Source organism: Castor canadensis, chromosome 12 (assembly GCF_047511655.1).
Source record: "Castor canadensis chromosome 12, mCasCan1.hap1v2, whole genome shotgun sequence".
Taxonomy (NCBI): domain Eukaryota; kingdom Metazoa; phylum Chordata; class Mammalia; order Rodentia; family Castoridae; genus Castor; species Castor canadensis.
In genome coordinates this window covers 84,463,130-84,483,186 of record NC_133397.1, presented here as the reverse complement: position 1 = coordinate 84,483,186, position 20,057 = coordinate 84,463,130, and the positions used below count along the sequence as shown (strand labels likewise).

The window sequence follows — 20,057 nt, the reverse complement described above, 5'->3', positions numbered from 1 at the left end:
AGAGCTCCACACCCCAATCCAACTTTTGGCTCAAAAACATGTTTTACTAAAACCCAAAGAGTAAGAAATAAAAAGTGCACATTTCTCTTCCAGCTCCAGGGGTGAGCTGTTCAAGGGAGTGAGTGCCTGCTCTAAAGAGCCAAGGAAACAGCTGAGGGAGGTTTAGGGAAAACAAGATGTGAAATTGAGTCCTAGATTTCTCACTCACAAAGCACAAACCCCAGAGGAAGCTGCAGGGCTCCTCCCAGGGGGAGGAGACGAAGCTAAGTATACATTTCTCAAGGAGCTGCAGTCAAGGCCAAATGTGCAATAATGGGAGAGCACTCCGTGGACTGCTGGGCTCCTATGCTGCTGCTGCTGCTGTCATCAATGCCTGGTGGTCAGGTGCCTTCCTGAAGAGGGGAATGTCCAGGCCCACTCAGTCACAGCACTGCTGTGGGGCTGTTTTGACAGCCCCACAGATCTGAGTCATGAACCACCCAGAGTGTGGAACTCTGGGACTCAGAGGATAATAAAAATAGTACTTTAGCCCTTAGGCAGACTCAGTTTCTCCTTCAGGCTGGGTTCCTAACCCTATGGGGTCACCCAGGGGCCTTCAGCCTGCCCAACTAAGCAGAGAGGGCTTGTGGCCTGGGGGGAGCCACCATTAGAAACCATTAAGCGGAAGACTCACTGGTTTTCTCACATCAAAAGGCATACGACTTGAAAAATATGTTATACCAATAGTAAAAACCAAGAAAATACCTGCAGTACTAAAACCTGCATTTCACAGTAATGTTGGCACAAATTAACAAAAACTCACTGGTAATGCAAGAGGCCAAGCTCTAAGGCAATTAAAGTAATACTAAATATACCTTTCTTCATCTAACTTAAGTCTTGCCAAAGGAAGTTTGTCTGTTCTTCTAATGAAAATACACACTGCTGGCAGGCCTGGAGAAAACTATGTAAGGCTCTTCTGCATTGCTTGTAACATTTTTAGAGTAAATAAAGCCAAAAAATACGAGAAAAGTTTTTCAACCTGATTATCCACTAGGGAAATGGAAACCAAAACTATGATATCTCACACACTCCCTAGAATAAAAAAGACAGACAATGCCAAATGCTGGTAAGGACATGGGATAATAACTGGAACCAAAGCTGCTAGTGAAGTAGAAAGAATATAGCCACTTTGGATGCCAGGCAATCTCTACTCAAGCTGTGCATATCCTACCCTGTGACCTGGGACCACAACTCCACAGTACAACTGCTAATAGAAATGCATGCTTGCATACATCAGAGTGTTTACTGTAGTGATAATCATAACAGTAAGATCCTAGAGACAATACACATGTGTTCTTCAACAGTAGAATGGATAGACAAACACAGAAAAATCTTAGAAACAACATCATCATCCAGGTACACCAGAGCCCATTCTAGGTAAGTTTACTTTTGTGAAGTGCAGGCAGAGGCCAAATGAATCTATGGTGTGAGATCAGAAGAGAGGTATTGTATAGAGCTGGGCACTGACTGGGAAGGGCAGGAGTGGTGGGGGAAGGGAAGGGACTCTTGGGCTCCAAGAGTATTCTACTCAGGTGCTGGTTCCCTGAGTGATTCTACTGCTATACAGGAGTGATTTTTATACCTCAAAAAAAAGTGTATTAAATTTTTCTAATGACCTGCATAAAGACAAACACAGCATGAACAAATGTTTCTGACAGTTCTGAATCATGTTTTTGTTTGTTTGTTTTTTTGTGGTGCTGGGGTTTTACCTCAGGGCCTACACCTTCAGCCACTTCACCAGCTCTTTTTTTATGATGGTTTTTAAGGTCTCATGAACTATTTGCCTGGGCTGGTTTCCAATGGAGATTCTCCTGATCTCTGCCTCCTAAGCAGCAAGGATTACAAGCGTGAGCCACCAGCAGTACTTGGCTTCAGATGTGTTTTTAGTGAAATAGCCCTCCTGTGCTCTGGTTACAGCCATTTAAAGAGACATTTAAAGTAGCTCAAGTGGTAGAGTGCCTGCCTAGGAAGCATGAAGCCCTAGTTCAAACCCCAGTACTACCAATCAATCAATAGACAGGCATGACACAGAAGGGAAAGAGCCTGTGGAAGATCACATTGACACCCTGGGTACATCTGGAGTGTGATCATGGGAACTATTTTCTGTCTTCCTGTAATGTCACCCGTATGCTTTACAGAAGGCTATCCCCTATGTTGGCCAGAGGCAGAGATAGAACTGGGTGTGACTTCAAGAAAGGAGCTCTTGCCTCTTGACACTCGTCCCAGCACATATTCAGTGTTCCATTGCCTGCCTTGTTGCCTTGCTCAGCTTAGTAGCAAAGCTGCAAGTGATCCCCTTCACCTGGAAGGATCACATCTATACCCTGACATCTTGATGGGGGAGTGGAAGGGGAAGAGGGAAACATGACACTCTGGACTCCCAAACCCATCCACTTTACCTCTCTTCTCTTCCCCCTGATAGGTCCCTGAGCAATCCACCTACCCACACTTCCCTTAGGAGAGCAGTTTGTATTATAAGTGAGGTCACTGGAGACAGAAATGCATAAAGGGATTAATTTTATTCTGGTTCATAGGTCAGAGAAACTTTTAGGTCAAAAAGACATTAACAGTCAATTCACAGTTATTTGGGGGCATTTAATTATAATCTGCAATTTAAGTCATCAAGACCCAGAACGCAAAGCTAATTTGCACAGCTGAACTTCATTTCCCTTCTTGGTCTCATTAATTTAAGGTAATTCACCAAGGATTCCTATATTCCCATGGTTCCTATTTTTCCTCCCAGCTCTGCTTGAAGACCAGAGCTCATTAGGAAGAAGAAAAACTGCACTTAAATCAAGGAGAACAGAGTGTATGGAAGTTGTTTGGGGGACTGGAAGAAAGAAAGAAGCAACCTCTCATGAAACTCACTGCCTTCTTTCACTTCTCTGTGGAGGATGGGACCCCCTTTTGGCAACACAGGTTGCCACACTGACAGTAAACTCTAAGGTCTGCAGGGGTAGGGGGAATGGTGAGAGAGACAGAGGTTTGAGGGGTGGGGCGATGGTTGAGAGACAAAGGGAGTATTAGGATCCATATAGGGAATGAGGTTCACCAGGGGTGATGAGGCATCTCTGGAGTTTCTAAGGTTTGCCTACCCTCTTCCTCTATGGAATCTCAGGCCAGGAAGGAGGTAAGGAGGCCCCTGTGGCTCAGTGATCTCTTGTGGGCTGCTGAGCTACAGCTGAGAGGGGAAGATGAACTGTGAGAGCTCCATTTTGATCCATCTTATACATGACATTCTTCTGAAAATAATTTTTAAAAGGGATTGTATAGACAAGGAAATAGAAGTGCAGGCAGAGTGAGGGTGTTCAAGGTCACATGAACGTGAAGGATGAATTGTCTCAATCAACCCAAAGCAAAAAGCTCAAATGTGACTGGGCCTTCTCTTCTGCCCCACTCAGCCCTATTGCTGGTCCTGCACCTGTCTGCTTTCCACACACAGACAGTGGGAAAGAAAGTACCCTGAAAGGTGTGAGTGAGTCAGCAGCCCCTGAGGGACAACCTACTTTTGGAGGGGAGGAATTTTCTCTCAAAACTTCAGATGTAGGGTAGCTAAAAACACACGTCAATGAGGTGTCTGCCATACCACTCACTGACACTAAAAACTACTATGCGTAATAGGCTAAGAGAGACAAATGTCCCCTTCCTGCATGAACCTTCCTTACAATGGCTGTAAGCTGTCTATACTTCATGGTAACCTACTTCCTTTGTGTGACCATGGAAGGACCATCTGGGCACCTTGTGTCTCATCAGTGCTAGAATTAAACTCTTTACTTCTTTCATATCATTCTGGATGCCTGACGCAAGCCTAACCATGGACCAGGGTGTCCAACATATACCTGTTGAGTAAGCAAAAACAAAAACCAAAAATCACCACACTGTCTCTGCTTACCCTCCCCTTCCTAAGCACACAGAGCCCCAACTCCCCATCCTTTCCCCTCATACAACCTACCTGGGCTTAAATTGAGCAAGAAATAAGCGTGTGTGCATGAACTGGCTTAAGGGGTTTTGTTTCAACATCAAGGATTACTTACCCTGACTGAAGTCTGTCATCTACTAAGCACTCAATAAATAGCTATAATGAACACAAACAGTTAATTCTTACTGCTCAATGCTTTAAATGGATGAGATGCATAGGGCAAGGCATGTGGGAGGGAGAGGCACCCTTCAGAAATCTCTTCCATGTGTTCAGCTAGCCAGAAGCTCTCAGAATTCAGTTTTTTTTGTGGGTTGAGGGGGGTATGGAATCTTCATTATGTAGGCATGACTAATTAAAGCATTAGTTTATCAACTTGATCAGTGGTTTCCTGGCAATCACTCTGAGGCTATCTAGGAGTCCCCACCCATCGGCTGTCTTATTAGCACACAAAAAACATTTATCATTCTTGATATTCCAAGGGTTTTAGGAGCTTTATGTTAGAAACAGGAGGAGGAAGATCAATTATGTATTTTATATTTCACAAAATCAAAACCCATCTCTAACTCTAAGTGGGGCTCAAGACAACATATCTACTCTACCCCTATTCCCAAATACCCTGGGTTAGGCCTGGACCACAACTGCTCCTTACTGTCGAGAAAGTAGACTCACCGAAATGCTCCTAGACTTGCTGATCCACTCAAGGGACAAACACTATGTAGAGTGTTCAAGATTTGCTTCTGTTTCCATTAACCCCCTGGAGCCAGCTGGAGATAGAGGTTATACAGGTGTTTAAAAGCTGATTTTACTAAGAAGCACTGACTCCTTATTTGGGCCCACAAATTATCTAAAGGTAGGATAAAGGCTAAACATTTCTGTCTCCATTTTGTATCTGAGCTATTCTCTCTGCAATCACTTTATAGTCACTTTGGAATCCAGGAAGGACAGGACTTCACAAGAGCTGGAGGAAACCACCCCCTCCCCACCTCCTGAAAAAAATAGCAGAGCCTTCATAAACAGACCATCTGCCATGAGACTATGACTCTTATTGTAACAAGACCCCACCTGACCAGTCCTGAAACAATGAGCTGCCAGACCATCTGCCACCACCTCTGACCACTGGAACCACTTATGCTTGGGGCTATTTAATAATTATGCATACCTCTTCCACCCACCCCAATTCTTCTTCCTATTTAAACAAAGGCAAATGCCAGTTGGGGAAGATGACTAAAAATGGGTTAAAATGCTACCTTTCCTCTTCCCAGGGCTGCCCCTGCCACATAAAAAACTTCCTTTCTCTGCCCTTCACCATTACTCCTGTTTTGTGTTTGGTGTGCTAGGGCAAGAGGAGTTTGGGCCTGGGACCTAAAACATCTTGTAACACACTGGGAAGTGGTCTATACCTAAACAGGGGTCTTGGAACCCTTGAAACTGCAGGAGGTCCCAAAAGGTGATAAGTGGTCAAGGACACATCTCTCCTTCCCATTACAGCTGTAAGGCAGGCAATCTGAGGGAACTCAGACACCAGGGGTGGTGGGGGGGCGGTTTATACTGCACTGCCAATGCTAAGTGGGCAGAGTCTGACTTCAGTGCACCAAGGCTTTTTTTTCCTCTCCTTAAACTCTAACTCTCTCTCTCTTTCAAGATCTGACCCGCTTAAGAGGAGGTCCAAACATAGCCGGTGGAAAGGAAAGTTTGCTTCAAGCCATAAAAGGTGTTCTGGCCGGGACACTCCCCGGTGTCATCCAAACGCTGGAGACGCAACTTCCTGACCCATCCTGAGGCGCCAAAGGCGGCTAAATCTTGGACCCCTCCAGCCATGTCTGCAGCAAACAGACAATCAGATCTCTTATGCTTCCTTCATGGTTTCTGTGGCCCGAGAGTAGATGTCACCCCTTGCTTCCAGGGTTCCAGTACTGCCCTTGGGCAGGATCGACCTGGACAGCAGTGATGATCAAAAATCCCTCATGCGTTAAGCCTGGAAACTCTCTTTTCCCCCAACCCTCAGCCTCTCTTTCCGCCTTCCCAAATAGTTCAGGATGAATGTCCCCCTCCTCACTTTGTTCTAAATAGCAGTGAGCTTCTTTCTTCAGGGAGTTTGGGAAAAATCCCTATAGGCACCAGAAAGTGCTAATCTCTAATTTAGGCTTAAAAGTCTTTGTCAAGCATCAGGTCAACTGGCTAAACAGGCTCCACAGACTGCCCTTAGGGAAAGAAAAAAAATAAAAACAGTTAAAAGGCAAAAACCTCAGGTCATCTCAGTTTTTGCCCCTTACTGGAGCAAAAGCCTTCAGACTCTCTCTCTCTTCATAAAAAGCACATACGCCTCACAGAATATAAAGGGGGACAAAAGTCTACTTAATCAGGAGTCCCCATCCACACCTCTACAGGGGTCCTCCCCTGGCCATGCAAGCCCTCTTGGTTACTTTGATAGAGTTATTATAAATCTTCAGCTGGTAGAGGAGAACCAGGCCTACCTGTGTCACACAGCAAACAGGCAAGTCAAAATACATAAGACATTGGTCAAAGATCATTTCAGAGGGGTGGGTGCACCCGAAATATCTGTAAATCCTCCACGACCTTACCCACAGGTGGCAGTGGAAGGAGCAAGGGAGAGAGGGACGCCCTCTCCCACGAGAGTTTCTCCTCATCTGGGGACACCTAGATAAAAGGAGAAACCTCTGTTTAGGTGACCAATTTCCCTTTTTTTAGATGGGGAATCAAGCCTCAAAGATCCAGGAAGGATCCCCCTTGCCTGCTTATTAAAACATTGGAAAGATCTTGATCCAGAAAGTCTTTAGCAAAAGTGACTCAAGTTTTATTGCACCCAGGCTTGGCCACAGTATCCTCTGGGAGATAAGGAAAGATGGCCAGAAAGAGGGAGCATTAATTATAATACCATTCTTCAATTAGATATGTTCTGTAAAAAGGAGGGAAAGTAGACCAAAATTCCATATATTCAACTGTTCTTTTTCCTAAGAGACCACCCAGAATGGCTCAACAAATGCAGGCTAGATACCCAGACCATGGTAACATTTTGCAAAAAGCCTCCAAACTCCCTTGAACCAAAAAAAACCCATCTGATGCTCCATCAACTCCCCCTCTTCCCTCTTACCCAGCTGCCTCACACACCAGACATCGTCCCACAGGACTCTACCTCCTCCAGTTAATTCCTGGAGGGGATAGGGCTCACATTCCTTTTAAAGTGAGAGAACTTAAAGAAATAAAAAAGGATTTAGGAAATTACACAGAAAACCCAGATCAATACATCCAGGCATTTAGAGAAGTCAGCCAAAACTCTGAACTGAGCTGGAAATATGTAATGCTATTGCTATCTCAGACCCTCACTTCTCTGGAGAAACAGCGGGTTCTAGATCAGGCAGCCACAGCTGGAGACAATTATCACTTAGATAAAAGCTGCCCTACAGGCCTGTCTCAGACTGGGCCTTCACAGGAGGAGGAGGGGGAGGGAGAAGAAAGACAAAGACATTGGATACCTAAAAGGGAACCTCGATTCCCAATTCCAACAGGAGATCAGGCAGTACCTACGTATGACCCTAAGTGGGACCTTGAAAATGACAAGGATGAATGAAGCCGTAACCATTTCATCCACTGCATTCTTGAGGGTCTAAGGAGAGCCAAGGTAAAACCTCTTAATTACTCCCAAGTCATGGCTGTACAGCAAGGACCCTAAGAAACCCCAGAAGCTTTCCTAGAGACTTAAGGATGCTTTACAAAAGCATACCAACATTATACCAGAGTCACAGGAAGAGGAATCATCCTAAAAGATAAATTTCTAACACAGTGAGCCCCAGATATCCATAAAAAGCTTCAGAAACTGGTGGCTGAAGGGAGCAGAGATCTAGACCAACTGGTCCGTGTAGCCATATTTGTATACTATAATAGGGACTTAGAAAAAGAAAAAAAGGACCTGGAAAAAGAAAAGAGAAAGGATAAGCAGCAGGAGGCTTTGATTGCAGCACTCAACAAGGCTTCCCCAGGGCAAAGTCCAAACCCGAGGACATGCTTTCAATGAGGACAGATAGGCCATTTTAGGAGGGAGTGCCCCTGGAGAAAGCTACCTCTGGGACCCTGCCCCATTTGTCGTGGAAAACTTTGGAAGGTTCTCCCAGGGGAACCGAGGCCAGAGCCTCCCAACCAATGATGGGTCCTGGAGCCTTCCATACAGGCTCCTGTGACCAACATAAAAACAGGGTAGCCCCGGGTTTTACTCACTATTGAAAAGCACAAGGTCAGCCTCCTTATCAATACTGGAGCCAGCATCTCAGCTATTCCTTTCTCTCCCAGACCCAGGTCCTCCAAGAAAATTACTGTTCTAGGCATATCAGGCCAGTCTTAGAGTGTTATTTCCCTCAGTCTTTAGCCTGCTCCTGGGGAGATTTCCATTTCTGTCACTCTTTTTTAATTGTCCCAGAAACTCCTACTCCTCTGCTAGGCTGAGACCTTCTATCTAAATTGGGGATACAACTCCTTTTACCCCCAGGAGAGTACTTTTGCTTGCTCCTAACAGAGGAACAAGTAGACCCCACAGTGTGGATGGATGGACACACTGTTGGAGGGGCATGAACAGCTGTCCCAGTCCTAATTCATCTCTAGGATCCCTCCTAGTTTCTACATCAAAAAACAATATCCTTTAAAGCCAGAAGTTAAGGAGGGGCTAATTCCTATAATCAAAGACTTATAGAGACAGGGACTGCTAATAGAATGCTCCAGCCCATATAATACTCCTACTCTCAGTGTCAGGAAGGGACCTAACAAATGGAGGCTAGTCTAGGATCTCCACCTGATCAATGAAGCAGTTGTGCCTCTCTACCCTGTAGTTCCAAATCCCTATATATTTTTAGCTCAAATACCTGCAGGTACTGCTTACTACTCTGTCCTGGATTTAAAGGATGCTTTCTTTTGCATTCCCTTACACCCTAAAAGTCAACCTACTTTTGCCTTTGAGGACCTCACAAGAACGTCTAGACAGGTCACTGGGACAGTCCTCCCCCAGGGATTCAGAGACAGCTCCTACCTCTTTGGGTTAATTCTAACCCAAGACTTGGTAGAATGGCAATATCCACAAGCTACTCTGCTACAATATGTAGATGACCTCCTGCTCTGTAGACCGAGTCAGCCTGTCATTTCACAAGCCACTAAATCCTTACTAAACTTCTTAGCAGATAGAGGATATAAAATCTCTAAAGAAAAAGCCCATTGTGTCAGTCTAGGGTTAAATATTTAGGTTTTGTCCTGGAGAAAGAAATGAGGTCTCTAGGAGAAGATAGAATCCATCCAATACTGATGTTTCCTCTACCTAAAACTCTAAAGCAATTGAGGGCCTTTTGGGGGGGTCAAAGGATACTGTAGAATTTGGATATGCAGACCTAGCCAGACCCTTATATCAAATCCTTAAGGAAGCACAGAAGGATACCCAGCCCTTTACTGAATGGGATGACAAGTCAGAAAATGCATTCCACCAGTTAAAAAAGGCTCTTATGACAGTTCCCACCCTGGCAAGTTTCAATTATATGTCTATGAAAAGGGAGGACTGGCCTTGGGAGTGGTGACTCAGCTCTGGAGCAGTAGGTTACTTAAGCAAAGAATTAGATCAGGTAGACAAGGGATGGCCAGGATGCCTTAGAGCAATGGCTGCAGTAAGCCTTCTAGTGCCTGAAGCTCAAAAATTTATCCTAAACCGCCCCCTAATGGTTTATACCCCACACGACCTAGGGGGAATTTTAAATTCAAAAGGAGAACTTTGGCTATGTGACAGCTGTCTACTTAAATTCTAGGCCCAGCTTTTGGGAGGAACCAAAATAACCTTAAGGACCTGTCAGAGCCTAAACCCTGCATCCCTGCTACCAGAGGGAGAGGGAAATCCTAAATACTCATGTGAGGAGGTACTTATGGAAAATTATGCTGCCTGACCTGACTTAACTGATTGGCCCTTAAAAAACCCAGATCTAGAATTATACACTAATGGCAGTTCCTTTGTCAAAAATGGTATCAGACATGCAGGGTTTGCAGTTGTGACAGAATTTGGCATCCTCAATTCAGGTCCTCTTCCTCCTAATACAAGTGCTCAACTGGCAGAATTAGTGGCCCTAATAGAAGCCCTAAGACTGTCAAAAGAGCAGAGTAAACATCTATATAGATTCTAAGAATGCCTTTCTGATCCTATATGCTCATACAGTCATCTGGAAGGAAAGGGGAATGCTAAAAAACAGAAACAGCTTCCCATAGAAATAAAAGAGAGGTTACTTTAATAGTTTTAGGGATAACAGCATTAGTTGCAGCCCTTGCTGGAATCAGCTATGGAGTGATTGTCAATCACGTCACTACAAAAAACCTAACCAAAGTGGTAGAGGACACCTCAGACCAGGTAGGCCTTGCCATTAAGGACATCCAACGGTCTTTATCATCCCTTGGCTGTATGGTCATGGACCACTGCCTGGCCCTAGATTTTCTTTTGGCTAAACAAGGAGGGGTATATGCCATGGCCAATACTTCCTGTTGCACATATATAAACACTTCGGCATTGTAGAGGAACGTGCAGATTACATTCTCCAACAGGCCAAGTGGCTCCAGGAGCAATCTCTTGAAACTCAAGTTTCTACACAGGTATGAGACCAAATAAAATCCTGGCTCCCCTCCAGTACTTGGTTTCTACCCTTTCTGGGGCCTATAGTTGCCATTATTCTCTTGTGTTTGGGCCTTGCATTTTAAACTTACTTGTCAAGTTTGTTTCTTCTTGCCTACAATCCATCAAACTACAAATGCCTCTGATGGAGATGAAAATGACCTACTACCGAGATCCCCTCAACAACCCCTCTCGTGGTCATCCCTGATGCTGCAGGCTCCTTCACTGCCCCGTCAGCAGGAAGCAGTTACTGAATAGGCTTCGTTGTCCCTATCCCTAACAGCAGTTAGGGTGACCACTGAGAGGTGGGATTGAAGGACAAACTGCAGGAGGTCCCAAAAGGTGTAAGTGGTCAAGGAGACATCTCTCCTTCCCAGGAAACCTCTGTCTGGACCTGAGAGACATCTCTGCCCTCAGGCAATGCAAAAAGGCTATAAAAACCCAATCTCCAACCTGACCCACGGATCACCAGTTTCCAGGTCCCCCTGCATTCTCCAATATGCAGTCTTTCTCTTCTCTTCTCTACAAATAAAATCTTTCTGACCTCTGCTCTTGGAGTCTGTCTGTGCTTTCATTTTCAGAGCAGGCTCAAGAACTCTGAGCCCTTGAAATTCCTGCACATGTCATCCCTGCATTACATTTGGTTTGCTGGGGCGAGAGGAGTTTGGGCCTGGTACCTAAAACATCTTGTAACACACCGGGAAGTGGTCTACATCTAAACAGGGGTCTTGTAACCCTTGAAACTCAGAGTCACTAATTTATGAAGCCCAACAAATAAATGAGTGATAATAACATGTGTGCAAACTCCACAACATGGGCACAAACCTGGGAGTGGGCACAGGGTAGGTGGAGTGCAACTGCTGATCCCACAGATTGAATGGGTCAGAGTCAGAACAGCTGTAGTGAAAGAGATAGGCAATAGTGACAGGGTCAAGCCAACACAGAAGAATACACTGACCTAAGGCAAGGGTGACCAGCAAACTGGCAGCTCCATTCCAGCACATGGGCAGCAATAGCCCAGTTTCAGGTTCGTCAAACCCACTGCCCCACAGCTCATGTTCTGCTCCCAGCATCCACTAAGGGCAGTCACCAGCAAAAGTACATGAGGCACCCATATGACCAGGAAAGCTTGGCTTATGAGTATTCTAGAGCAACAGCCAATGACAACAGACATCTGCTTCAGGTGAATGAATGAATGAGTGAGTGAATAAAGACCTCTATACAACAACTCAGAAATTTAAATGCTACAATTTTAATCATGTCTTAATGCAAAGAAAATGATACAATGGTTGCTGAGAAGAGGAGCGTGAAACTGGAGTGAGGTTCAGAACAAAATAAAACTCATTTTTCCTTAAAAAAGGCTAACTTGAGAAAGCTATTCAGAACAGCAAAGAGAATGTTCAACAACAGAGAAAACCATCATTTGGTGAAAAACAGGGAGTGTGGGGTGGGTATGGAGGCAAAGACAGGAATAGTTAGACCCAGCTATAGGTGTCAGAAAGGAGTCCTTTATTTTAATTTGCCCACTTTAGAGACTTCTTAACACACATTACCTGCCACTAAAATGCAGAATAGTGGAAGCAAGTGGCACTTTTCACTGTTTCCCTTTCATGGCTAAGACAGGTAAAAGTTTTTGGGGGTGCTAGGGTTTGAACTCAGGGCCTCTCACTTGCTAGGCAGGCATTCTACCACTTATGCCATGCCACCCAGCTCTACTTTTCCCTTGCAAACAAAAGCCAACTGCCTAGAAAAGTTGTTAGTCTTTTAAATTAAGTCAAAAATGCCTCCCTACCATAAAACAAGGAATCCTTTCTGCCTCAAAGACTCAAGTATTAACTGACCAGCAAAGGCCAGATATACTAAGGACAAGGACAATAGTGGAAGGGACCCAAGAAGGGGCACAGGAAAGCCTTTATCATCCTTTTCCAGTGCTCTAGCCCCAAGCCCACCAGTTCCCCCAGCCCTGTGGTCCATGTCTGCCCTTCTGCAACCTGGACATTGGATGAGCCTACAAAGCCCAAAGCTGGGCTCCTGAGTTCAACCACATACTCAGATAATGCCACTTAGATCCTTCCTACTTTGTGGATGATTGTGCTAGAGTTGCCAAGCTCCTCTCAGCCTCATCTGTATAAGATGTCACCATCTGTGTAAGAGGAATAGCACCTACCTCACCAGGGCCACCTCGAGGTGCAAGCACATACATAGACACCTGAAACACATGCATAGAGCCTGGTGCCAAGACAGTCAGCCAGGCTGGGTCCCCTCTTCAGCTTTTCCTATCCTCTCCTGAGGATAATCCCTTGGGTACTTGTGCAAGTACTCTGAGCCTGGAAGGCTTCTCCCCATAGTTAAATCTACCTGGATTTTATCCAACTCTCCAGCCTTCTCTAGCTCCTCCACCAAGGCCCACAGCACTTTGCTTGCGTTGCAGTTTACAGTGGGCCATATTTTCTAAACGAAAAATTAAACCTAAAGGCTGTTGTTGGAAAGAAACATGAATGTGGACCATTCCTGGAGATACTATGGCTTGGTGGGGGAAGCCTAGGCATTGGTACCACACACATGGGGAAAACAGAGCCCACACCTGAACTATGGCTTTTTATAAGGTACAGTTCCATGCCTCAGTTTCCAAAATTGTAGAATGAGGACATGACTTGTGTTGGAAGAAACTCACAGCCCCTCAAATAGAGTGTGTGAAAGGATACCCCATCTCCCTAGGAAAGTGGGGTACATTCTCTGTCCGTCCAGGCTAGACATCTATTAGGATCATGTTCTGGAAAGGCAGTCTCATTTTGCTGGAGAGGTATCCCTACTTCCATCAGAACCAGGGCCCAGCCCTTTCCAACTTCCTGCTCCCATTACCTGCACAGGGTGGGCCTCACCAAAGGAGATGTAACAGAACCACTTCTTTGGGGGCAATCCTTGGCAGTTACTTTTACTTCCCCTCCTTTTACCCTTCCCCAAGGTTATTCCCCTCACTAATCCTTTCACAAGTATTACATTGCCTGCCAAACAGTTAAGATTTTAACTGCTAAATAATCTTTCAGGACAACAGATAAACATCAAAATATATAATAATCCTCCTTAGTCTCTAGTTTTGTTCATCAACTAACACAAACCATGTAATCTGCTGTGAGGTTTAGCTTTCAAGAAAGCAGCATGTCTGTTTTAAGGAACTGACCAGAAAGTCAAGGATAATTGTAATGTTATGGCCAGAGGGGGAGGAAATGGAGATAATATGCCCAGGATGACAAAGACCCGCTTTACCACATGGCCTTCCTAACCAACATTTCACTGTACCTCCATTCCCTCCCCATAAAAGTCCTTTGTACCCCCTCAGTTCCCAAAGATGCTGTGCTGAGTCAATGGTGCCTATTTCTCAAGAGGCTGGCCTTTGAATAGACAAGATTTTTTCCTACCAACTCTTGGCTCTGGAATATTGGCTTTCAAGCACTGAGCAGTCTGGACCTTAGTACAGTTGCCGTAATGAATATGACAACTGATGCAGTGTTCAAATCTCTGATTCAAAGAATGTGACCATACTACAAAACAGTCTAGCAATGCTAGTGCTTATAAGCAGAAAAAGAGAGTACTTTAGAAAATCAAGCACAAGAAGATAAGAAAGTGCTAGAAATTAGCATCCCACAGGCACAAACCACACCACCCAGGTCCTCTCTGGACTTCTAGGGTGACATTCAATCCCTTACCTCCTGCTTCCTATTTCATCAACTCCTATTCTCTGCCAGTGACAATGAACAAGTAGCGATGGCAATGACTTAACTCTATTTAAGTAACGTGTTTCATTAGCTTAATAAATACCAGCAACTGATACAATATAAGCCTTAACCCAGATACAAATGTATATCCCCAGACTCCAATTCAAGAAGTCATTCACCTTGTGCTATGGTCCAAATGAGTCCCCGAAAATTCATCTGTTGAAACTTAATGATCAATGCAATAGGAGTAATAGGTGGCCTTTCGAAGGTGATTAAGTCATGAGTACTCCATCCCCATAGATGGGATTGGTGCCTGATAAAGAGGGCTAGAGAGAACTAACAAGGCTTTTTTTTTGTCTTTCTTTCTTCTACCATGTGAGGGCACAGGAAGGCTCTTACCAACACCAAATACTGGCACCTGGATCTTGAACTTTCCATTCTCCAGAACTGTAATACTTTTAGTGCTTATTAATTTCCTAGTCTCAAGTACATTGTGATAGTAGTATCTTTCTAAGATAACTTAGAAAGACCTGTAGATATCCTTTTAAACAGTAGAGCAGAGGAGTGTTCTCACAGAGCAGAGCAAACGCAGACTGTTTCAGCCTTCTTTTCCCCACCCTAACCCCTCAAGTGAATAGAAGTTCCATCCTTCCCCTTATTCTAGGTAAGAAATAAAATTAGTGCAAGCCTCCTCTTACCCTCTTCTTCTCACATCCATGCCCAATCCATCATATTTCTGTCAGCTCTACCTTCTCCACAGATACAGATATACACTCAGCACTTCAGTCCCCATACCCTGGGCTTCTTGGGGTTCTTCCCCCTGCCCATAAGGCTGTGGTTTGAACACAGGGCTTCAAACTTGTTTTCCAAACGCTTAATGATTGAGCCATGCCTCCAGTCCATTTTGCTCTGGTTATTTTAGAGATGGGATCTTGAGAACTATTTGCCTGAGCTAGCCTCAAACTGTGATCTTCCCAATTTCAGACTACCAAGTAGTTAAGGGTAAAGGTGTGACTACCAGAACCTGACTACCCTGGACCTTTGACCACATTCTCCAACCGCACTGCAACAGGTCATGAGCCTTTAAGCAGCATCTTCATCCTGTCCCTAACCTGGCTTCCTTGCTGGTTAAATTTTATCTGATGTGTTTTTTTAACCCAGTCACCTTCTTTGGGTCTATCCTACTCTTCTTGGGCAAAAGGTCAGCCCTACCACTTTCTTATCTTTCCTGAATCTGAGCTTCTCTGGGAGGTCTTCTGGGACAGTCCAGTTTAGAACTGCAGCCCAGCCCTGTGTGGTTCATCTACAAACCATGAACCTTCCAGGAATTCTCTACAGGAAGTAGTTCAAAAATAAGATGCCTTGAAAAAAGTGCTTTAAAATGTTTATGCTGAGGGAAGATTCCAAGATGGCAGCTAGAGGAAGGAAGCAGAAAGCGTGCCTCCTAAAGTAAAATCTTGGAGAGATGCTGGAGACACACCTTACAGGAAAAACCACCGAGAAGATGCAAAACATTGACTCCTCCAAACTCCAACCTGCGCAGACCATCTCCACTTCATGTGAAACGGAGAAACCAGGAGGGCGCCCGCGCCGCCGCCAGACACCAGAGCCCAGATGGCTTGGGAAGACGAGGACCACAAGGTGAGCTAAGTGGTACGCGGTACTCAACAGACAACCCTGGGCCAGATAAGCATAACACCCTGGTCAGACCAACCCCCACCCAGGGAAAAAAAAAGATAAACTGAGTAATAAGCAATAACAACAAAAAAGACATGTAGCAAAGAGGGTGGAGTGCCTGGAGCACTGAAGCAGGGGAGGGGAATCCCTCACAGAACTGTAAATAAACAAGCAGGGCTGGAGAAGGCAGGAGCAGTGTACACGCCCAGCAATCAGGAGCAAAAAAGCTTGTAAAAGTGGCAGAGGGAGGAAAACTCCACAGGAGAGGGGGAAGACCCACATCCCACATGACCTGTAAACAAACAAGCCGGGCTGGAGAAGGCAGGAGCAGCAGCACACACCCAGCAATCAGGAGCGGGACAGCTTGTAAAAGCCCACTTCCCATGTGAACTGTAAATAAACAGGCCAGCCGGACAAAGTAGGTGCAGTGTCACCTTCCCCAGTGTGCTTGGAAAGGGGAAAGCTTGTAGTAGCGGCTCACGCACAGGAGAACTCTGAGTAAACAAAGCTTGCGGGGCCAGGTGAGTGCTAAGCTTACCCCTGAGACCTGCATAAATAACGGCTCCAGCAACAGCAGGCTGACAGCAACAGACAGGCAAGCCACAGCCGCAGATAGCCATTCACAGACCTGTCTCCAGACACTTTTTTTTTTTTTTCTTTTCTCTCTCCCTACCTTTGATGAGAAAACAACCGAACTACACCTGCATGCTGAAAAACTTACTGAAACTGTATTGCATTTGAACTTGGGACACTTTGTGGAGTTTTTTTTTTTTTTTTGGTTTTACGTATTTTGTTTTTTCCAGTCTTTTTCCCCTTTGATGAGACAACCACAGAACTACTTCTGAGACACCATCTCCAGGATTGGAGGCTGAGGGAAAAACACCAAAATTATTAAGACTGAAACTTTATTGCATTTGAACTTGGAGATTTTTATATATTTTTTTTCATTTATTTATTTATTATTATTACTTTTTTTTATTTTCAATCCTCTCTCTATCTCTCTAATGCCTTTTGACCTTACGGTTGATTAGTACACTGATTCTCCCTGTTTACATCTTTGAAACTTTTTTTGTTTGTTTCTTTGTTTTGTTTTTTTTCTACTTGTTCATTTCTTTTTCTCTAATCCTTTAACTTCTTTGCTTTCCATCTCCTCTCACCCTTCCATTCTAAATATCAACAGTGCTATTATTACAAGTTAGAAAATACTTAATTGCACACAGTACTGGGACAATAACAACACCAAGGGCAATGATGGGACAACAGAAAAAAACAGGGAAACCAGTTTCCCCACAGCAGAAAATTAGTACAAGAACCAGAGGGAAATGAAGAAAACAGATACTCAGATCCAGACTCCAACAAAATGAAGATAAACTATGCCAAAGAACCCAATGAAGCCCACAAGAATAATCTGAAAGAAGAAATACTAGAGGTACTCAATGAGAATTTTATAGAGATGATACTGGATATGGTCAACCAAAATGTACAGGAGACACTCAAGAAATTCCAAGACAACAAAATTAGAGAATTTGAAAAAGCACAGGAAGAAATAAAGGAAAACATAGAAGCACTGTATAAACACCAAAGTGAAACAAAGAACATGATTAATAAAGAGATAAATGAACTCAGGACAAAAATAAACAACATTAAAGAGGAAACCACCCAGGATATGGAAAACCTCAGAAAAAAGAACGAAAAAGAATTGCAAAACAAAATGGAAGGCAATACAGCAGAATACAACAAACAGAAGACAGAATCTCAGAACTCGAAGATGAAATGGTAACTAAAGGAAAAACCGCAGAACTATTAGTTACACAACTCAAGACCTGTGAAAAGAAAATGCAAGAACTCACTGACTCCATCAAAAGACCAAACCTAAGAATCCTGGGCATTGAAGAAGGAGAAGAGGGGCAAGCAAAGAGAATGCACAATATATTCAACAAAATAGTAACAGAAAATTTCCCAAATCTAGAGAAAGCTATTCCCATACAGATGCAAGAGGCCTCCAGAACACCAAACAGACCAGATCAAAATAGAACTATCCCACGGCATATCATCATTAAAACAACAAATTCAGAAACTAGGGGAAGCATACTGAAGGCTGTAACAGAGAAAAAAAACAAATAACATACAAAGGTAAACCCATCAAAATCACAGCAGACTTCTCAACAGAACATTAAAAGCAAGAAGAGCTTGGGGAGAGATCTTCCAGGCACTGAATGAAAATAACTTCAACCCCAGGATACTCTACCCAGCAAAACTATCATTCAAAATAGATGGAGCAATAAAAGTCTTCCATGATAAGCAGAAACTAATACAATAGGTGACCACAAAGCCACCGCTACAAAAGATCTTCAAGGGATTCTGCACACAGAAAGTAAAACCCAACATAACCATGAAAGGGCAGGCAGCACCAAACTACAGGAAAAGAAAAAGCAAGAAAGTAGAGAGTAACCTCAACTTAGGTACACACAATCAAACCTTCAAACAACTAAGACAACTAAATGACAGGAATCACCACATACCTATCAGTACTAACACTTAATATGAATGGACTTAATTCCCCCATCAAAAGGCACCGTTTGACGAAATGGATTAAAAAGGAAGATTCAACAATTTGTTGCTTACAGGAGACCCATCTCACCAACAGAAATAAGCATAGGCTTAGGATGAAAGGCTGGAAGAAGATTTACCAAGCCAGTGGTCCCCGGTCACAGTGCAATAAATCTAGAACTCAACAACAAAAGTAAAGACAAAAAACATGCAAACAGCTTTAAACTGAATAACTCATTGCTTAATGAACAATGGGTCATTGATGAAATAAAACAGGAAATAAAAAGTTCCTGGAAGTCAATGAAAATGAAAACACAACCTACCAGAACCTATGGGACACAGCAAAGGCAGTCCTGAGAGGAAAGTTTATAGCCATGAGTGCATATATTAAAAAGACTGAAAGATCCCAAATCAATGACCTAATGATACATCTCAAACACCTAGAAAAACAACAAGCAAATCCCAAAACAAATAGGAGAGAAATAATAAAAATAAGAGCAGAAATCAATAAAATAGAAACAAAAAAAAACATAAAAAGAATTAATGAAACAAAAAGTTGGTTCTTTGAAAACATAAACAAGATCGACAGACCCCTGGCAAACCTGACTAAAATGAGGAGAGAAAAAACCCAAATTAGTAGAATCAGGAATGCAAAAGAGGAGTAACAACAAACACCATCGAAGCAATAATAGGAAGGAACTAGGGTTTTTGCTGGTTGAGATAAGGATAGCTATACAGGGCATTGACTCACATTGATTTCCTGTGCATGGATGTTACCTTCTAGGTTAATTCTTTTTGATCTAACCTTTTCTCTAGTACCTGGTCCCTTTTCCTATTGGCCTCAGTTGCTTTTAAGGTATCTGCTTTAGTTTCTCTGTGTTAAGGGCAACAAATGCTAGCTAACTTTTTAGGTGTCTTACCTATCCTCACCCCTCCCTGTGTGCTCTAACTTTTATCATGTGCTCATAGTCTATTCCCATTGTTGTGTTTGCCCTTGATCTAATGTCCACTTATGAGGGAGAACATACGATTTTTGGTCTTTTGGGTCAGGTTAACCTCACTCAGAATGATGTTCTCCAATTCCATCCATTTACCAGCAAATGATAACATTTCGTTCTTCTTCATGGCTGCATAAAATTCCATTGTGTATAGATACCACATTTTCTTAACCCATTCGTCAGTGAGCACCAACCAATTCTGTGTCTAACTTTCTAACCACAAATTGGAAGCAAGGAGAGATGTATCGGTCCTTTAGGGACTTTGGAAACATAAAGGAAAACACACATTTGCATGCTTTCTATATGTATTTCTCTAGCAAAATGATATATACTTGCTTAAGCTATAAAAATGGAATATTAACTACTCACTGTTGGGTGGAACACCTGGCAAGGAGATCAGTACTCCATGTTCTATAAAAAAGAAAGAAGAAACACATTGGCAACCCATATATTTATATATAGAGAGATGTATCTAGACAGAGAGAGAGCACTTCAGCTACTTGGTTATGTTGTCA

At 43.6% G+C, this 20,057-nt stretch overlaps 1 protein-coding gene across 19 annotated transcripts in view; it reads right to left on the bottom strand.

Moving 5' to 3' along the window:
• The window catches only part of Inpp4a (inositol polyphosphate-4-phosphatase type I A), a 149,208-nt gene that overhangs the window by 68,544 nt on the left and 60,607 nt on the right, over window positions 1-20,057 (bottom strand). For 13 of the 19 annotated variants that reach the window (XM_074050314.1, XM_074050318.1, XM_074050311.1 and 10 more), the window contains exon 3: window positions 19,912-19,953. The exons of 1 other annotated variant lie outside the window; for it this stretch is intronic. The gene's annotated coding sequence lies outside the window, so the exon portion shown is untranslated. Of the gene's footprint in view, window positions 1-4,627; window positions 6,617-15,797; window positions 16,863-19,911; window positions 19,954-20,057 lie in introns of all 19 variants that reach the window. 5 more of the 19 variants (XM_074050302.1, XM_074050303.1, XM_074050304.1 and 2 more) reach the window with 5 other exon arrangements.